Genomic DNA, 17,458 nt, shown 5'->3' with positions numbered 1-17,458 from the left:
TTGGGCAATGCATGCCAACGCCTCACCACCCCCACAGTAAAGAACTTCTTTCTTATATCTAACTTAAACTTTCCCTGTGTAAATTTGAACCCAGAAATACTCAGAACAGAAAGGGAAAATAAGCTATGGGGGCAGCTGTCCCACAGCTCTGCTCAGTATAGCAGAGAAAGGAAGGTCCAGGAGGAGCAGACACACAGCACAGCAGTGTTTCTTTGTCTCACTTCCTACAGGTATATAAGCTTTGCACATGCCAGCCCAGTGCTGGCTGGGGAAACTTCAGTTCCTGTGTTGATGAAGCTGGTTGTTTTGGCAGAGCAGGGGAAAGACATTCTACCTAAGTATTAGCATTAATCTCTTCATTAATCTGTTTTGTTTCTTATTGAGGCATTTTACCTTGTCTCAGGATTCTTTCATTACTTTGCCAAAAATAGAAAATTAGAAATATTCACAGTAAGCATCCCTTAGAATTCCCTAAATTCCAGGTATCATTTGCTGATTTTATGAAACAGTGGGTGCAATAAGATAAAAACATTCAGGAAGTTCTGTTTCTTCTAAACAGATCATGGTTTAAAGGACAAGATAAGCCTTCATCAGACACACCTCCAATATTATATGGCTACTTCATTAGCATTAAGGAACTCTGACCTTCACCAAATCTTGAATATCTAATTTTCCTGGTTATCAAAACCAACCTCACTCAGGTGCCAGCAGCAGTGTGGTCATGGTAGCCTATGCAGGGTAATTTTCCTGCTAATAAAAGACAACTCTGGTGTCAGATGAGAGCGCTCAGCAGGCCTGGATTCCTGTGAAGGACAAAAGGGTCTGGATCTCCTCCCTATAAGCACCACCCATTCTGAGTCATCTGGGCTGGAAGTACTGGCATAATTGCAAAACATCCTCACACAGATGGAATGATCCAGTGTAGGTTACACCAGGATTCTTGAGTGAGCTGTTTGGCTGTCTAATTAAAATATGATGTGGACAGGTCTTTACTGTTGGGGATTTTTCACTAATGCTTCTTCGTGAGGTGGAGAAAATGTTTTTCCTCTTTAGTGTCACAGGGTTACAGACTATGAACTTATTTTTGTTGACTCATTTCCAGATACACATAAGAACACATTGTAAAGGTCACTTTGGTTTTTTAAATTCAACTCAAATTCAGTTCCATGTAGCGTCATATATTTATATTGGCTATAAATAGTTTAATAGCAAAGAAAATCTGCCTTTTCAGCTATGGCTTCTTTTTTGAAACTTTGTATTTTTTGATGACCCAAGATGAAGCATTGAATTGTGCAGATCAGGTGTGTTGGACATTGGGTACTTCGCTCATGGCAAGCCTCTGGATGCTTTGGACCCTGCTCTCCATCCCACTAAATGTTTTGTAGTTGTTTAGGCATGTGCAGTGGGTGCAAAGTATTAATAAATCTGAATTCTCCTCTTACATCACTGGCAACATTTTGTGGACACTTTGCAGAGATATAAATGGCAACCAATGGAAATTCAGTTTTAGGAATCTGATTTCCAGAGATTTGGAGTTCTTTTTATACCAGCTGAAGTCAGGGAAACCAGTTTCTGAAAACTGGGTTCCAGATATTAAAGCCTGGCATGCAAAGCTGGGTTATCCAAAATTAGCTACCACCTCTGAAAAGACAATTGTGATTACCTCATAGGGGAACTCTTGAGATAGAGCCCAGACTAGAATCTAAGTCAGCTGATACCCAGCCTTGTGCATTAACCACAACACTGATTCTTTAATACCATGAGCTCGAATACTGACTTGTTGAAAAAATACATGCAGTTTTCAAACCTCATCCACAGCACATGCAAAATATGCTTTAATTTCATTTGCTGGTAGAATTCTGAGAGTTGAAGTCTATTTGCACCTCAAATTTTCAAAGAATGTGGCTTCAAATCAATTCATTCTTTGTTGCTGTGAAGTCAAGCCCCTTCCCTTCACTTGTAACATTTATTCATAATACCTGGAAAAGAAAAAGTTCAGGAGAACATGACTCCTGAGTTGACAGTAATTTATGTGTCCTTTAAGTTGTCTGTATTTACTTGCAGTAATGGCTTTGTGATAAAGTATGATTTGAACAAAATTATGTCACTGGTAATCGAGCTAGCTTGCATTTGCATGCATGTATACGTGACAATAAGGATACTGGGTTTTTGATCAAAAGTTATTATCAGCACCCCACTGTGATAGATTGATCTGTAACTGTTATTATGTACTTAACAGCTCGTGTCTAGCTTTCATGGAGATGACATCCTGCAGTGTTTCACAGGTGTAAGTGATTCAAGACCCAGAGTATGTTTTAGGATGTATGCAGGACTATATGGAGTCTAGCTCCACATGAGGATGAGTTATGAGGAGAGCAAATGAAAGGTAGCAGTGCAGTGTGTTATTTTAATTCATTCAAGGGAAAAATATGTTCCGTACATACTAGAAACTAGTAAGCAGTGATTTAACCCATTTCTTCTATGAAGACAGGCTGAGAGATCTGGGGGTGTTCAGCCTGGAGAAGAGGCTTCAGGGAGACCTTAAAGCGTATTTCCAGTTCCTAAAGGGGCTGACAAGAAGGCTTGAGAAGGATTTTTTATTGAGGCCTGTAGTGACAGGACAAAGGGCAATGGTTTTAAACTGGAAAAGGGTAGGTTTAGACTGGACATAAGAAAGGTATTTTTTATGCTATGAGTGATGAGATACTGGCACAGGTTGTCCAGAGAAACTGTGGCTGCCCCATCCCTGGCAGTATTGAAGGCCAGGTTGGATGGGGCTTGGAGCAACCTGGTCTAGTGGAAGGTGTCCCTGCCCATGGCAGGGGGTTGTAACTAGATGAGCTTTAAGTTTGTTTCCAACCCAAACCATTCTATGATTCTATGATTTTATGTGTTGTAGTGACTGAAGCAAGACGAGGTGAGACCCAGAAATTTCAGAGCAGTACACACCATGGAAGCAGGATACGTGGGCTTAATAAATAGGCCATGTTTAAGGATATTTGAAAGATTATGTCTTGATTGATTCAATCCTGCAAGCATGCAGCGTGCAAGAGGTGAGGAGATGAAAACATCTGTACTTTTTTTCCTGCTCTATGGGATGCAGGAAACCCTACTCTGCTGCTGTGCTGCAGGGTTTTTTAAGCTCACCTGTCTGACAACAGTGGTCCTTCAACACTCAGTGAGCTCTATATAATGCTTTGAAGACCAGGGAGGTTTGACTGAATGAGAAGACATTTCAGAATGAAGGACAATGTGTTCCATTAAGGAGTTTTTCCAGAAGGCATAAGAATTGTCAATATCTATTTCTATATTGTTTGAATTGCACCTCTCACTTGTCTTTCAAAAAGTCTTCTTTGTTTTTAACACAGACCAAATGGATTTCTCAGAAATGCTGGACATTTGCAACATCCACTGATTTATGTGCAGGGCAGATGCTCAGCACAATTGCTTTTTTACCATGCTACATTTAGTTGTAAAAACTTAATTATATGAAAGCAACCCAAAACCTGCTTGACAGCATCAAAAATGATGTGCTTTCTTTCCTTTTTTTTCTCTTCCTACTACCATGGCACAAGAGAAGTGGTATGTTCCATACTGAAGAGAGAACTAGTGAGTACTGCCCTTGAGATTTCCAAGTGCAGGCTTCCGCAAGCTACCCTGGTTAAACGAAGACTGAGAACTTACTAATATTGAGAATGAAAATAGGGAAATAGCTTAAAGAAGTGGATGCACCACTAGCTTAATATAAGAAAACCTCTCTTCTTTTGTTATGCTGAAAAATAGCTGATACTTTCAGTTAGCAATTTTGTAGTGACAGTTATTTGCCCAAATTAAATAAGGCAAACAGAAGGAAAAGGAAAGGAAATAAAGTTTTGGGGATTGTTTTTTTTTTTTTTAATAGCAGGTGAAGATTGGGTGTAGTCAAAGTTTTCTATGAGAAATTTTATGTTTTCTTACAAGGAGGATATTGAGGTCTCAAACTAGATCATAACAAAGGAAGGAGCATGTACTTGGACTCCTGTAGCCAGACTTAAAGTCTCAGATGTGAATAAAAGACTGCAAGGTTGTTGCCTAATTGACTGGAAGCAAAGAACTGTCAGACATCAGAAGTGTGCACAGCGTAAGACTGTACTCTGATTTCTCAACTTTGGCACTTTTTGGTGCCACTTGTGCTTAAAGTTAGTATTAATCTTTGTGGGGAAAAAATGCTACCTTTTTCCCTATAATCTTTCTCCCTTTAAGCAACAGTTTATAAATGCAGTAGCATTTTTTAGGTGTCAGTAAGGTATTTTTATCTGGCAATTGATTAATGGGCATAGTAAAATGGATAAGCCTGTCTGTTGAAACACAGAACAGTGAGGCACAGCATAGTGCTACTAGAAGGAAATAATAAATTTTTTGGATTTTCATTAGGTCTGACAGCTTTGGGTATCCATGGATATATAACTGTTGGTAAGATGGATACAACATAGCACAGAGTTTCTCTGCTTCCTGTAACTTAGGTTAATATTTGTGTCTCGTTATTTTTGAAGAAACATCCTTTCTACATAGAATTAGCTTTACAAGCAAAGGGAGTATAATAAGAAGTGCACTGCAGGTTCTCTCACTGAGTTACTAGGGATTTAAGACAGGAGGTGGCAGTCTTGAGTAGCAAGTCATTGCTGTGTCTGTTTAGTTAAGGTCAGGTCCGAACCGGAGTCAGAGCTGAGCCCTTTTTCTTTAACATCACAATGACAAGAAGCTGAGATATTGAAGATTGCAACAACTAACTTTGTCTTTTGTGCCAGATAATTAAAATCGTACCTAAGTTATTTGATAATTTTAATGCAGGGTTTATGAGTTTTCCTAAGTTATTTAGTATTTGGATCAATAGTCCCAGAGGGAAAGACTGCGGCACAGTGGAGAGACAGAATTTAATCTGTCTCATTCTCATCAGGGTTTGTTTCCTCTAACTAGGAAAACCATGTTGCAAACAAGAATATCTCCCAATAAAATATCACATTGGCTTATTCAAATATGAAGTGTGTCTAATTCTGGTGCTCTTTTAAGTATCTTGGAAGGGTGGATGATCCTCCATCCGTGGTCTGCAGGCAGGTCATGAGGTGCTTCTATCTCCCTCACAAACTACCACAAAATAGTGGCAAGGGAACCTACTTTTATTAGTAACATCAGATTGAAATGTTCTCATGAACAAATCAGCACAAAACTTTGCAGTTTCAGTCTCAGCAGAGAAGGCAACTTGATGACATCATTGTTTTTCCCCTGTGAAAATGCTTAGTTGGAAAAAGACAAAAAAAGACTAAATGAATCACAGCAGCTACATGCGACATCCCACTAGTCGTTCCGAAGAATGTGAACAGTGCCATTCACTGGGCAATCAAAATGTAACCAAGAGAGCTCTGTAGCATTGCTGGGTATTCACAGCAGGAATTTTACTTGTAAATGATATTGTAAATGTTGTATATCTATGGATTGCTTTTCCCAGCAGCCCCACACTTTTTAAATATGAATTCTGGACCAAATCTCAATTTACATTTTTTTTTTTCATTCAGATGCACATGAAAAGTCTTCCTTTAGAAGTCTGCAAAGCAACAAATCCTTCAAATAGAGCAAGTTGCAACTCTGCTCTACTTAGAAAGCATATATGCCTGTAAGCCTTGATCCAAAACAGAACTGATTTTCTAAACTTGTTTTTTGTCACAGCCTGTAGTCAAAGAATACAGCCCTTTACTTCCCTGTGGCTTGAATCCTTCAGTTAGCTTGTGCATGCACATATGTGTCTGCTCCACGCAGACACAGTAGTCTATCTTGATGGATCTGAATGCAAGATCAGGTTTTCTGTAACAGTCCAGTTCTGTTAGACACAGCAGACATTGTCATGAACCCCTCTGTTTAATCTTTTTATTAAGCAAACATTTCCCTAAGTTTGCATAAGCAGTCGCCCAGCCGTGGCTTCCACACAGTCCTTTAATAACCAGCAGGGTGTGGTGATTAAATTTCCTTAGAGGCTTTTCTTCCATCTGACTGCCAAAGTCTAATTTATTCCTCAGTTAACATCATCTCTTACTTGCTTTGTTTTTTTCACCTCCTTCGTCTGTCGGAGATAGATCAGTGAGTTAATAGCTGTCTTTTTAGTGCAAAAAGGGGGTGGAGAATGATTCTTTGAGCCTGATTCCCTAATGAAGTTAGGCTTATGTGATTCTGTCTATTCCAACATTCAGCACTAAGAACATGGAACCCCGTTGGCCATTTCATTCCATATGGAAGAGAGACAGAAGACTCCAGTCTTCCAGCTTCCTAGTAATTTTATGAAAATGGATGGCCGGGAAGAGGAAAGAGATCCTACTACTACCTTCTAGTAAGGGAAAGCTTGCACTGTGAGCTCTTTTCTTATTAGACAACTGAAAATTCATTCAAGCTCTCCTTTGAGGCACAGATGTCTGAGATGCTGGTCTTCACTAGTTGCATTGCTCGGAATTTATTCACATGGGGATAGCACTCACTTCAGTAGGCAGTAGTGAAGACAAGGCACAGGCAGTGTTTGTAATCTGGGTTTATGGAAGTTCTGCAGTGAGGTGATAGCACAATGTGAACACATGCCTCTCCTTCACATAGTGAATGTGAAGGTCTGCCTCTTATGTGTAGATGGGGTACCTGGGCATGGTTGTCATGGTGCTCTTTAAATAACCTGTCTTTAAACATTCTTGTGTCCTTCTGAAGGGGGAACATACTTTACTTGATGCTGGAGAGGTATGAAACACAATAATTTTTTGAGTGTCTATGACAGAACAAGGTATTTGTTAATTTTGCTACATTTCAAATATCAAAATGATGCAATTTAGTGTCCTGGGTCAGAACAATCCCAGGCACAGCTACAGGTTGGGCAGAGAAGAGATTCAGAGCAGCCCTGCAGAGAAGGACTTGGGGGTGCTGGGTGATGAGAAAATGAACATGAGCCGACTTCAGCGTGCACTCGCAGCCCAGAAAGCCAACCGTATCCTGGGCTGCATCAAAAGGAATGTCACCAGCAGGTCGAAGGAGGTGATCCTGCCCCTCTACTCTGCTCTCATGAGACCTCACCTGGAGCATTGTGTGCAGTTCTGGTGTCCTCAACATAAAAAGGACATGGAACTGTTGGAACAAGCCCAGAGGAGGGCCACGAGGATGATCAGGGGACTGGAGCACCTCCCGTATGAAGACAGGCTGAGAAAGTTGGGGCTGTTCAGCCTGGAGAAGAGAAGGCTGCATGGAGACCTCATAGCAGCCTTCCAGTACCTGAAGGGGGCCTATAGGGATGCTGGGGAGGGACTCTTCATTAGGGACTGTAGTGACAGGACAAGGGGTAACGGGTTCAAACTTAAACAGGGGAAGTTTAGATTAAATATAAGGAGGAAATTCTTTCCTGTTAGGGTGGTGAGGCACTGGAATCAGTTGCCCAGGGAAGTTGTGAGTGCTCCATCCCTGGCAGTGTTCAAGGCCAGGTTGGATGAAGCCTTGTGTGGGATGGTTTAGTGTGAGGTGTCCCTGTCCATGGCAGGGGGGTTGGAAGTAGATGATCTTGAGGTCCTTTCCAACCCTAACTATTCTATGATTCTATTCTGTGATTCTAAGATGAGCACCTGTTTTTTTGTGTGTGCTTGTTTTTTAAATAAAGGCACTAAAACTGAAAGAATGTGCAGAACAGTTCATAGAGCTGATCAGTATGTTCATCATGGGTTGAAGACTGAGTCTTAAGAGTCTTTCTATGTACTAGTTTAATTTTCACTCTTTCACAGTCATATTTATGGGATTGGAGAATGTGCCAAAAGGTATTTTGCTCTATGAAAAAGTGCAATAAACTTGGGCCTTATAATGTCTGTGTTGTTGGAGAAATACAGTTTTCTTTTTTAAATAGGTGGTTTTGGAGTCTTAAAGACTCTATTTCTGCTTATTGGTTTTCTTAGGACAACAGTAGTTGCAGCCTTGCTTAGCTTAGAGCATGGATAGATGTTTTGTCCAGATCCAGATGTGCAGAGCAAGGAAATTTTCCATCCACAGCCACATAGGTCCTTCTAGCTGCTACATCCTGGCCTGTCGCAGAGCAGGTTTTGTGTGTTCTCCTTAATTCATATTAAGCACAATTAGGCTGTTAGTTTAAAATCCAGGTCTGAGGTATGGCAGCTGCCTTTGCCTCACCTGAGATAGCAGTCCTCCTATAGACTCTTCTCTTAGCACATCTGAAGAGTGGTGAGGAACTTCTGTGGTTGTTAATCCTATCCACTGGCATGACTAGATGTAGAAGAAATCATCTGTACATAACCCGAAGCCCTGTTGATAATACACAAGCATACGGCATCACGGGCAAGACTTCTGCCTGCACAAAAGATACATGAATACCACTTGGGGATTTGAATATCTAAGCTCAGCAAACAGAAAGAAAACAACTGACTCATATACTTTTACAAACTCATGCCAGTGAGCAGAATCACATTTTAAATAAGGCCACGTGTGAGAATGGCTTCTTAACACTGCGATAAACTGTAGCTAGGTGGAAGCAGGGTATTTGAAGAACTATTTAGTGGTTTGGGGCACTAAAGAGATCTATTCTGAGTGTGGAAAAAAGTCCTCATGAAAAATACACTGGAGTTTTTAGGAAGGAGATGTAGTTAAAGTGTAACTTGGACTGTGAATAGCCCGAGCAGATATTCAGGAACCCTACTAACTCTCTGTGTGGTAGGAAGATCTAAGAGAAATGAGCAAGCGGGTCCATGAGCAATGGACAGTGAAGCCTGGTTTCCAATGGATTTGTGTCTCATGCAAGTTTTTCCCTTGGCCTCGATGTTTTTTGTGTCTGTCCTAGGTGGATCATCTGATGTCTGATAAGAATGGGGGGCTTTTGCTACATCCTTTTCCATGGCTGTTCTTTTTCAGTGGCACCATTTGGATCTCCTTCCCACCTGGCTGCCAACATCCACTAAACTTGTGATAACTTTGTACTTTGAAACCTATGATTCACTTTCAAATTTAGTTGAAAAGCAGACACTGGATTCGAAGGTTACTCAGAGAGGAAGTGAAGACAGCAGATTAGGCACTCATACACAAAATATGATGACAAAGGCCTTTTTTCCTTAGGAAATCAGAACAGTTGGAGAAGGCACTTCCTCCAGACTTGGTGATTTCCAGCACTAGCAAAATCATCTCAAATTAGGGCATAGAAGGGGTAAATGGAAGCAGAACTAAAACCTGCTTTCATGTTGCTGTCTTTGGAGCTGCTTTGTAGAGAGCTGGGGTGCAAATTTACAACGTTGTACTTGTGGTGGATGTTTGGCGTTTATTTGGATCTTGGTTATTCATTAGGTGAAAATGCGTAGTTAGAATTCCAGGTGTTGGTGTAAATCTAGATGTCAATTACTTTTTTATATTATTGCTATTTGTTAGGCAGGTGTTACTGATAGGATTCATTTTGTTTAACCTCTTACTCATTCCAAAGCAATATATTTCTGTTTTTCTAGGTGGGAGCTACAATGGGTATGGATGAGAAAATGTAGTAACAGGTGCATAAACCAACCTACCTGAACTCGTAGCTAGATCACTTGTAATAGGCACATTTTGTGAGCCAGAACAATTTTCTGTGGTTCTTATCAACATTTTTATCAGATTTTCATCCCAGTAGGTCAGAACTGCATTGTTTTGCTAAGGCTTTGGTTGACTTAAGAAATAACCCTCCTTTGGCTATTTGAGAACCTGTAGCTGAAATCCATGGTAGTGACAGGCTGTGCTTTTGTCCTAGGAAAAAAATAATGCTTAAATGGCAAATGAAAGAGGAAATGATCAGAACTCTTCAGAATAAACAGCTCTATGTTTTTCCCCTCTGTGTCTGAAAACTTCTTTTAGCTCCAGGCATGAGCTGAATAAGCTACCTCACGTTTGCTAACACCAGCTAAAAGTTTATTCTATAGAGAGTAATGTACACCTTGTGTCAGACTTGGAAAGAAGAAAAGTGGATTTCATGCAGATTATGTCATTGTATGTAAAAAAATATATACTGCACAAAACAAAATGCTTTATCTAGGGGCTTATCTAAGTGCAAAAGTTTTTCTACCAAATATAAAATAGCTGTTGAGATAACTAGGGTGGGACAATCTGTGTAGATTGGTGTGATAACTGATAACAACACTTCTTTGCCTCAACTGAATTCTCAGTGAGAATATACTACACACTAGAGCTTGTGTCAGAATAATATTTCAGTTAAACAAACTATAACTGACACTCCTAAAAAGCAGTAATGCTTCTACAAGACCTGTATGTAGACTAGACCCTAGTATATGTTGTCTAACAACACAGCTCTTATCCAGGGATAAGTTCCTTTTAAATCTGCGGAATTCATTTCTATTCACTGCTTTTATATCACTTCATATATTACTCTGTGAGACAGCAGATTTTTGTATTCAGTTCCTGCCTTCCAAGCCTTACTTTTTCAATTCCAACAAGCAATCAGCTTGCAGGGCAGGAACCCCACTTTCAACATTGCAGTTTATGATACCGAACAACACTGAGGTAGTTAGATTAGGATTCCTCTCTTTATGGAATTCAGGATGGTGTCAAACCTGCCAAATGTCTTTCACGACATTGTGATATAGGTGCTGTGACTGGTGTGCTCAGATGACTCCTGCCTGAGCAGCACTGGGGTTGTTGTAAACCAGCAGAAATATCTTGACCATTCACATCGGTGCTTCCATAAGCTTAGCCAACATCAGAATCAACTCCAGGGACAAGTGGTCATGGTAGGGTTTCAGGCTCCTTACCATTTTACTGCATTGAACATATTTGCCAGCAGGTTAGAACTGAGCCTTCGGTATCATCTATGCATTTGCTGGGTACATACTGTAAACAACAGCTGTCTTCCAATTTGAGGCCTCCTTTAGGTATCATGAAAGTTAAGTGTCCTCTTTAATGTTTGTATCAACACTTTATGTACTCTGTGAATCTAAATTAGCAGTTTGGGGAGTTCTTTGTACCTGGTTCCCCTGATTCTGTGAGTGGAAGAAGTCCTTTTATATGACCCTGGCAGCAGACATGTGTATGTGTTCACGGCTGCAGGAGGGACAAATTGTTATGAAAGCTGGAGACTGTGAGAGTACTTACGGGAAGCATCTCACTACACACTTACCCTAGCTTGAATAGTCTTTCTTTGACACTACATATTGAAAGTGTCTGTATCATGGAAAACAAGTTTTAACCACAAAGGCTACGCAGAGTGTGACTCTGCTGCCCAAGAGCACAGACAATGCCCATAGCAGTCACAGTCTTCCTCTTAACGTGATCAGCCTTAGTCACTGTATCTCAGATCACATTTTCCAGTACCACTTTCAGATTTCCTTGGGTAGTATTTTGAATATTGTCAGCTTGGAAATTAACTGAGGATCACAAATATTTCACTGATTTCATTGACAAATAGGTAAGAAAATCTGAGAGCTACAGCTCACAAACAGGACAGTCTTTAATTCAGTTTTTTTCCTTTCCTTCTCTCCACTGGCTTTTTTTCAGCTTGAAGCTGGCAAAGCCTTGTTTATAAGAACTTTTACTCTCAGGTTTCATGCCCTGAAATACTACCTCATTATTCCAGACCAATTTGTGGCACTCATTTAGCAGTACCTCTGCTAGGTACAGAGATACTGAAGTTAACAAAAAAAGCATGTATTTTAACTTCTAGAACCCAAGCTAAAAATGTAGTGGCCAAGCATAGAAAGTCTGTGTTTTTTCCCAATGAAAATGGATAGACTGAGTTGTTGAGACAATAAAGATAATTCCCACGATGGTATTGTGCACAGCTTTGCTTTTCTTACTGAAGAGAGCTCAGACGCAATTGACAAAGTGAAATGAATCACAGCTTAAATTCCAGCCAGCTTCTCTCAGCAAATGGTCAATAGTCAATAAAGAGAAAACAGGCAATGCAGAAAATTATTCCTTCCCTCTATCTCTGATACCCATTTCAGGAGAGAGCACTCATCCCTCAGAGGGAGGAAGGGATGCTCTCTTGTACATGCAGCTATCATTGCTTAGCTTCCAAATTAATCCCACTCTAACTAACCTATCCGACCTCGTTTTGTTACTGCAAACAAATGAAATTCAGACCCTGAGGACTCCTCATTGCCTCCATTCCACAAGATGTGTAGAATAGTCATTGATGGATCTCACTCCATTTCCTTCTTTTACTTGGTTTAGGAGCAGCCATTTAAGAAACTTATATTTTGCAAATCTGAGATAAACCATATTACAATAGTGAGTTATTTGGAGGTAACAGTGCAGTGTTAATCAGGACTGTGATTAGATGGGTCTAGATAGGTCTGGAAGGTCTGATTCCTGTTTGAAATCCTGGTTTTCAACCTGTGATGCATGCATTTTTTCCATACCTTCCCCATTAACTTCTGTTATAACAAAGTCTTGGGTGACATGGTCTAGTGTGTGGCATCCCTGCCCATGGCAGAGGGTTGGAACTAGGTGATCTTAAGGTCCTTTCCAACCTTAACTATTCTATGAAAATGCAGTCAGTATTTGCAAAGGCCAAGTTCTGCAGAAACAGAAGCAATTCTGCTATAGTTCACTCTGCTCCACAGAGCAGCAGAGAAGAGTTTTAATTCACGCACTATGAAGAAAGTGCTGATTTGGCTCTGTGGTTCTTGGAAGCTGTCTTTGCTCTGCCATTTCCTGTTATTTTCTCAAGCTGTATATTTCAGATGTGAGCAGGGACCTACTCAAAATGTCTTTATGTTTGTAGAGGAATGACATGATTCCTTGGACAGATGTAGATGGGTGTTGTTTGCCAGTAAAAAGGAACGGAAAGCGAAAGCATGGCAGAAAGTTTCTCATCTTAGTTCTGAGGATTTCGTGCTTAATACCAACACACCATGGTTAACAGCCTTCCCCAGTGCTGACTTCTCTTGATGTGCTCAGCACAGGCTGCATGCTAAATCTCATTTCCTAAGACCTTCAGCACTTTGCCCGATTGCTGCTCCTCTCATCCTGAGACACACTTTACACGGCCACACAGTGAGACGGTTCCTGCTCGCTGTTGTGGCGTTGGCAGCGGCACCCAGCAGCTCCTTTCTCACAGCTCTGCTGCAGTCTGACAGTGAGAGGTTGTCTGCAGGCCAGACAGTGCTGCAGGACAAGCAACTTTCTGGCTGCATTAACTGATGATTCAATTTAAAGAGCAGGCACTGCCACTGTGTTGGTTTGAATGATTGTGGTGCTTCAGTGTTCGTTGACGTTATGTAATTTATAGGATTCTCTGTGTGTTGGGAGAAGGGAATACATCACTGCAGTGATCCAACACCTCACCTACGTTGGTGACCTTATTTCAAACCTTTTTGGATGCCAAATTGAATAAAGAGCTTTCAGACTCTGTGGACGACCTGGCAGGAACTGAATTACTTTCCTCAAAACCATTTGTACTTTTTGTTTTGTGACCTTGGCAGAGCAGTGATTGGGAAAGTTGTTCACATGCCATCTGCACCTGCTAGCTTTGCCATGCAGCAATAGGTCGTTTCCTTTCCAAACATGACTGGCTTCTGATACCAGTGGGAAATTGGCAGCTCTTATATGAAAGCAGAAGATTCCAGTTTCCTCTTGTGGCTTTTCACTGAGATAGGAAGGGAGTTGTTGTTGTTGTTATGGTCCCAATGCTCTGTGTCGGAGCTCTGTTCCCCACATAACTGCTTTTGCAGTCATTGAAAAACAATCTGTCAAAGGTATACTGTAGTGATAATTTTTTCCCAATATCAGGGGCATAATTCTAAACAGAACTGCAGAACCTACAGTGGAAATATTTCCCTCTTCTTTTGTGTCTTGGTCTTTCTTCCTCATTTCTGTGAAAGAGTGCAGAATAAAGTGGCTCTCTGATGACAGGGCTTAAGAAACAACATAGTAGAGTTGAAGTGTACTTTTCTCCCTATTTCTTTGTCATATCAGAAATATGAAAGGAAATGGCATTCGTTGTTCTTTCAGTTCTCACAGAAATGATGGGAATCTGTCACATTTCTTTTTTCTAAGGGGTGTTTAAGGCAGCAAGGAGGGAATCGGTTGTGTTGGACAGGATGCAGGCAATTGCTTCATCTCCAGCCTGAAGTATCATTTCTGCAGAGAACTGGAAAGGAGCTGTATTGCTGACAGTGAGGGGGTGATTTTTTTTTCCACTCTCAACAGCATAAAGCAGCTGCATTGGCTTTACAAGTGATTCAAGGATCTGCTCTCCCTAAAAGTTAGGGTAAATTGTTTCTTGCACCCAGTGTGTGTCTTTATAAATGTGCATTGCCTTTCTCTTCCAGTCAGTTACTGGAAGTGGAGATAGAATCATCTGGTTTTGTCTGTGCTTTCATGTAGCATTATTAATGAAACAGGTAATCCTATTTGTCTTAGAATCAAGGCAAATATCTCTTGTGTTCTGTCCATCTGTTCCAGACACCAACAGCACGCTCATCACCATGGTATTGGAACAGGCTGGTACACAAATAGCAATCAGCAGTTATTAACATAATGTTGTTACTTGGTCCATAAAACTAATATTGGCAGAGATAGACATCACTCACTGTGAGATGATAGTTCCTCAGCTGATGGACCTTGTTGTGCCAGAATATCATAGTATTTTGTATAAAAATAAGCAAAAGGATGCATTCTTTTATTTCATGCAAGTAGCATAAATTACCAGTCTAATCTATATCAAGATTGTCTCTTTACATCCAGTAATTTACAACCCATTGTTATCTTGTTGTAAAGCAGCATTCTTTAGAAAACAAAGCAGGTTTTTTTACATGCTTTAGATCAAATAAACCACTTAAAGTTCCCTTTTTCCCTCCTTTATCTCCCAGCTGTTGATACAGACTGATGCAGGAGTGGTTTTCTCCATGCAGAAGGCCATTTACGTCAAACTTGAACCAGACGAGTTCCAGTTTATTCAGCACACAATCTCCTTTGGTAGGGTTGGAGGGGTAGCATGTGATTGCTGCCCTCCAGGAAACTGTCACTCTCTGCACACACATTAAAGCAGTAGGTTCAGTACCTTCTGAAATGAGTAAAACTCTGCTTTTCTAGCCTCTGGAAGGAACATGGACCTTTCAGACCAACTTTTTGCAGGACTCAGCTTACCAGGGATGCACACTGCAGTCCCCAATACATCCTGAACACCCTACCAAATTTGGAGATTCCTTACCTGTCCTTACTCCCCTTCGTACATCTCATTTCCGCGTGGTCAAAAGTCCAGCTTCAAACATCTCCTTTTTGTTTGGTCACTTTTCCTATGATACAATGTAAAGATTTTTGTCAAGTTGAACAGCCACACTTTTAAAATCTCTGCTATTTAAGTTGCTGGTTAAAATGAATGGATTCCTCTCAGGTGGCTTGTGCCAGTCCAGTTAAATGAATATTCCATCTATATATTTTTTTTCTTCCCTGCGTAATCCAAATACATTCCTTGGAGACCTATTTTGCAAGCTTGTCTGCAGACTTCTCTACAGAAGCAAAATGGAGCCTTTCCAGATTGCAGCTTCACAGCTGCAGTTATAAACTATAAAGCAAAAGTGAAACCAAGGCATCAGAGTTTCTAGGTTTTATGTACAACTTTTGCTCCCTTTAGATGGCAAATTGCTGCTAAACTAACATTTCTGTAAGTGTTACAGTGTCCAAGCAAGTGCAGCTATGATGAAAGGGAACATCTTTACCTGAGCTGGTTGTGATTACATCAGTAGGCACAAGCAGATTGCATCAGCCATTATTAGTCTTTCAGTGAAAATGAAACTTACTGGTTGCAATATTGGTTCAGTCTCTATTTTTGTATCAGTAGTTTAAAAAAGAAGAGATAACTACAATAATTATGCTTTAAAATAAACCAATTAAAAATGTAAATGGATTATTAAGGATATTGTTGCCAAATGAGCTATATATATGTAGAGCCCAACTGAAATGGTCAGAAAGGCTAACAGGAATCTTGTTATAAAGAGAAAGGATCATTCCCTACAGTTTAGCTCTGCCTTGAACACTTAGCTTTTGGCCCCACTGTGGGAAGGAGTCTAAAGTACCAGGTGACTTTCATACATGTCTAGATACAATTAAGGGCAAAGAGCAGCATTTTTACCCTGTCATTCCCTTTTATCAATCTCAGTTTCTTTCAGGGATGCATGCTAGCCTGTCCTGTAGTCCAGCGAATAGGAGAAAAAATGTGTTTGAACTTGGCATAATTGCAATGAACAGAAAGGTATAGTTGGAACTTAGTCGGAACACTCTCTTCTCTCTTGCTGTCATAGGCCAGTATCTTGATTCTCTGCAGTCAGTTGCTTTGGATCAACGTTATTCAGAAGAATGAGTCATTTCTGGCTCAGCTTAATGGGTTTGTTGGGACTGAAAAAGCTAAGGCTGGACTATAGGCTGTACCACAAATGATTTTATGTAGCTCTTTTTATCACGTACAGTGACTTCCCACCAAAAGAAAATGAAGATGCATCACTTCAGCTTTTATAAGAAAGGTCTGTACAGCTTTTGTAATATCCACGAACAGAAAGTGGTTACAGAGGTCTTCAGCTTTCTCTGCTTCTGGGGTTGCAGCGTACATCACAACATTACCTGTTGCCACTGCACTATTTCTCCTTGTCCTTTTAATTTGAGATAGGCTGCATCCTCCTCAGAAATCTTTCAGGTTTATGACCTGGATCATAAAATGTGACCACTAAAATAGGGTGGATGATTATTTTGCGAAGTAGGATATTGGGGAGCGTATGACCTCATATCTTTGTAGAACTGGCTGCCTCACAAAATAGCTGCTCTGAGGGGGGTGGGCATTCAGTTTGCCAAGTGTTAAATTGGGCATACCCTAGAAAAAGTTAGGTGGACTCCTTTGAATCAATGAGGGAGGCTGAGGTCTCTGATATGTTAATTACATGTTGATGGAAGGCACAGTAGTCCATTGCCCTTTCTGAACTATAGTATTAGTACAAAAAGCAATGAAAAATCATCGCAGCCGTGGCTGTCACCCTTGTTCCCATGTGTACTATATTTCTTCCATGGATACCAAATAGGAAAGCAAATGTAGTTCTTCTGATTATTTTTTTTCTTCAAGTGCTGTCTCACATAATAAGCCTTTGTGACTTCCTGCCCCACACCACTTTTCAATGCTCTTGATTTAGGTATGATATTAATGTCTTTTGAACCATGTATTTTAGCAGCTTCCATATTCAGACGTAAAATCCTAGTTATTGAATGAATATTACATGGGGCAATATTGTGTTAGATGACAGCCTAATTTGAATAGTTAGTCATGTATTCAAAATGCGACCTTTTTTGGCATGGTACAAAAAGAATCTCATCAGTTAATGAACATAGGCAATGCATGCAGTGTGTAGGGAGTGATTGCATTTAACTATGAATTACTCGATCTTTAAATAGCGCTTTTTTTTCTTAAGGTAAAAGGAGCAAATAATATCAGTACCCT

The 17,458-nt window shown here is 40.4% G+C and overlaps 1 long non-coding RNA gene across 1 annotated transcript in view; it reads left to right on the top strand.

Moving 5' to 3' along the window:
• The window catches only part of LOC136015798 (uncharacterized), a 30,997-nt gene that overhangs the window by 3,305 nt on the left and 10,234 nt on the right, over positions 1–17,458 (top strand). The window lies entirely within an intron of this gene.

The sequence above is a fragment of the Lathamus discolor genome, chromosome 5 (assembly GCF_037157495.1).
Source record: "Lathamus discolor isolate bLatDis1 chromosome 5, bLatDis1.hap1, whole genome shotgun sequence".
Classification (NCBI taxonomy): Eukaryota; Metazoa; Chordata; class Aves; order Psittaciformes; family Psittacidae; genus Lathamus; species Lathamus discolor.
This window is presented reverse-complemented; position numbering and strand designations above follow the sequence as displayed.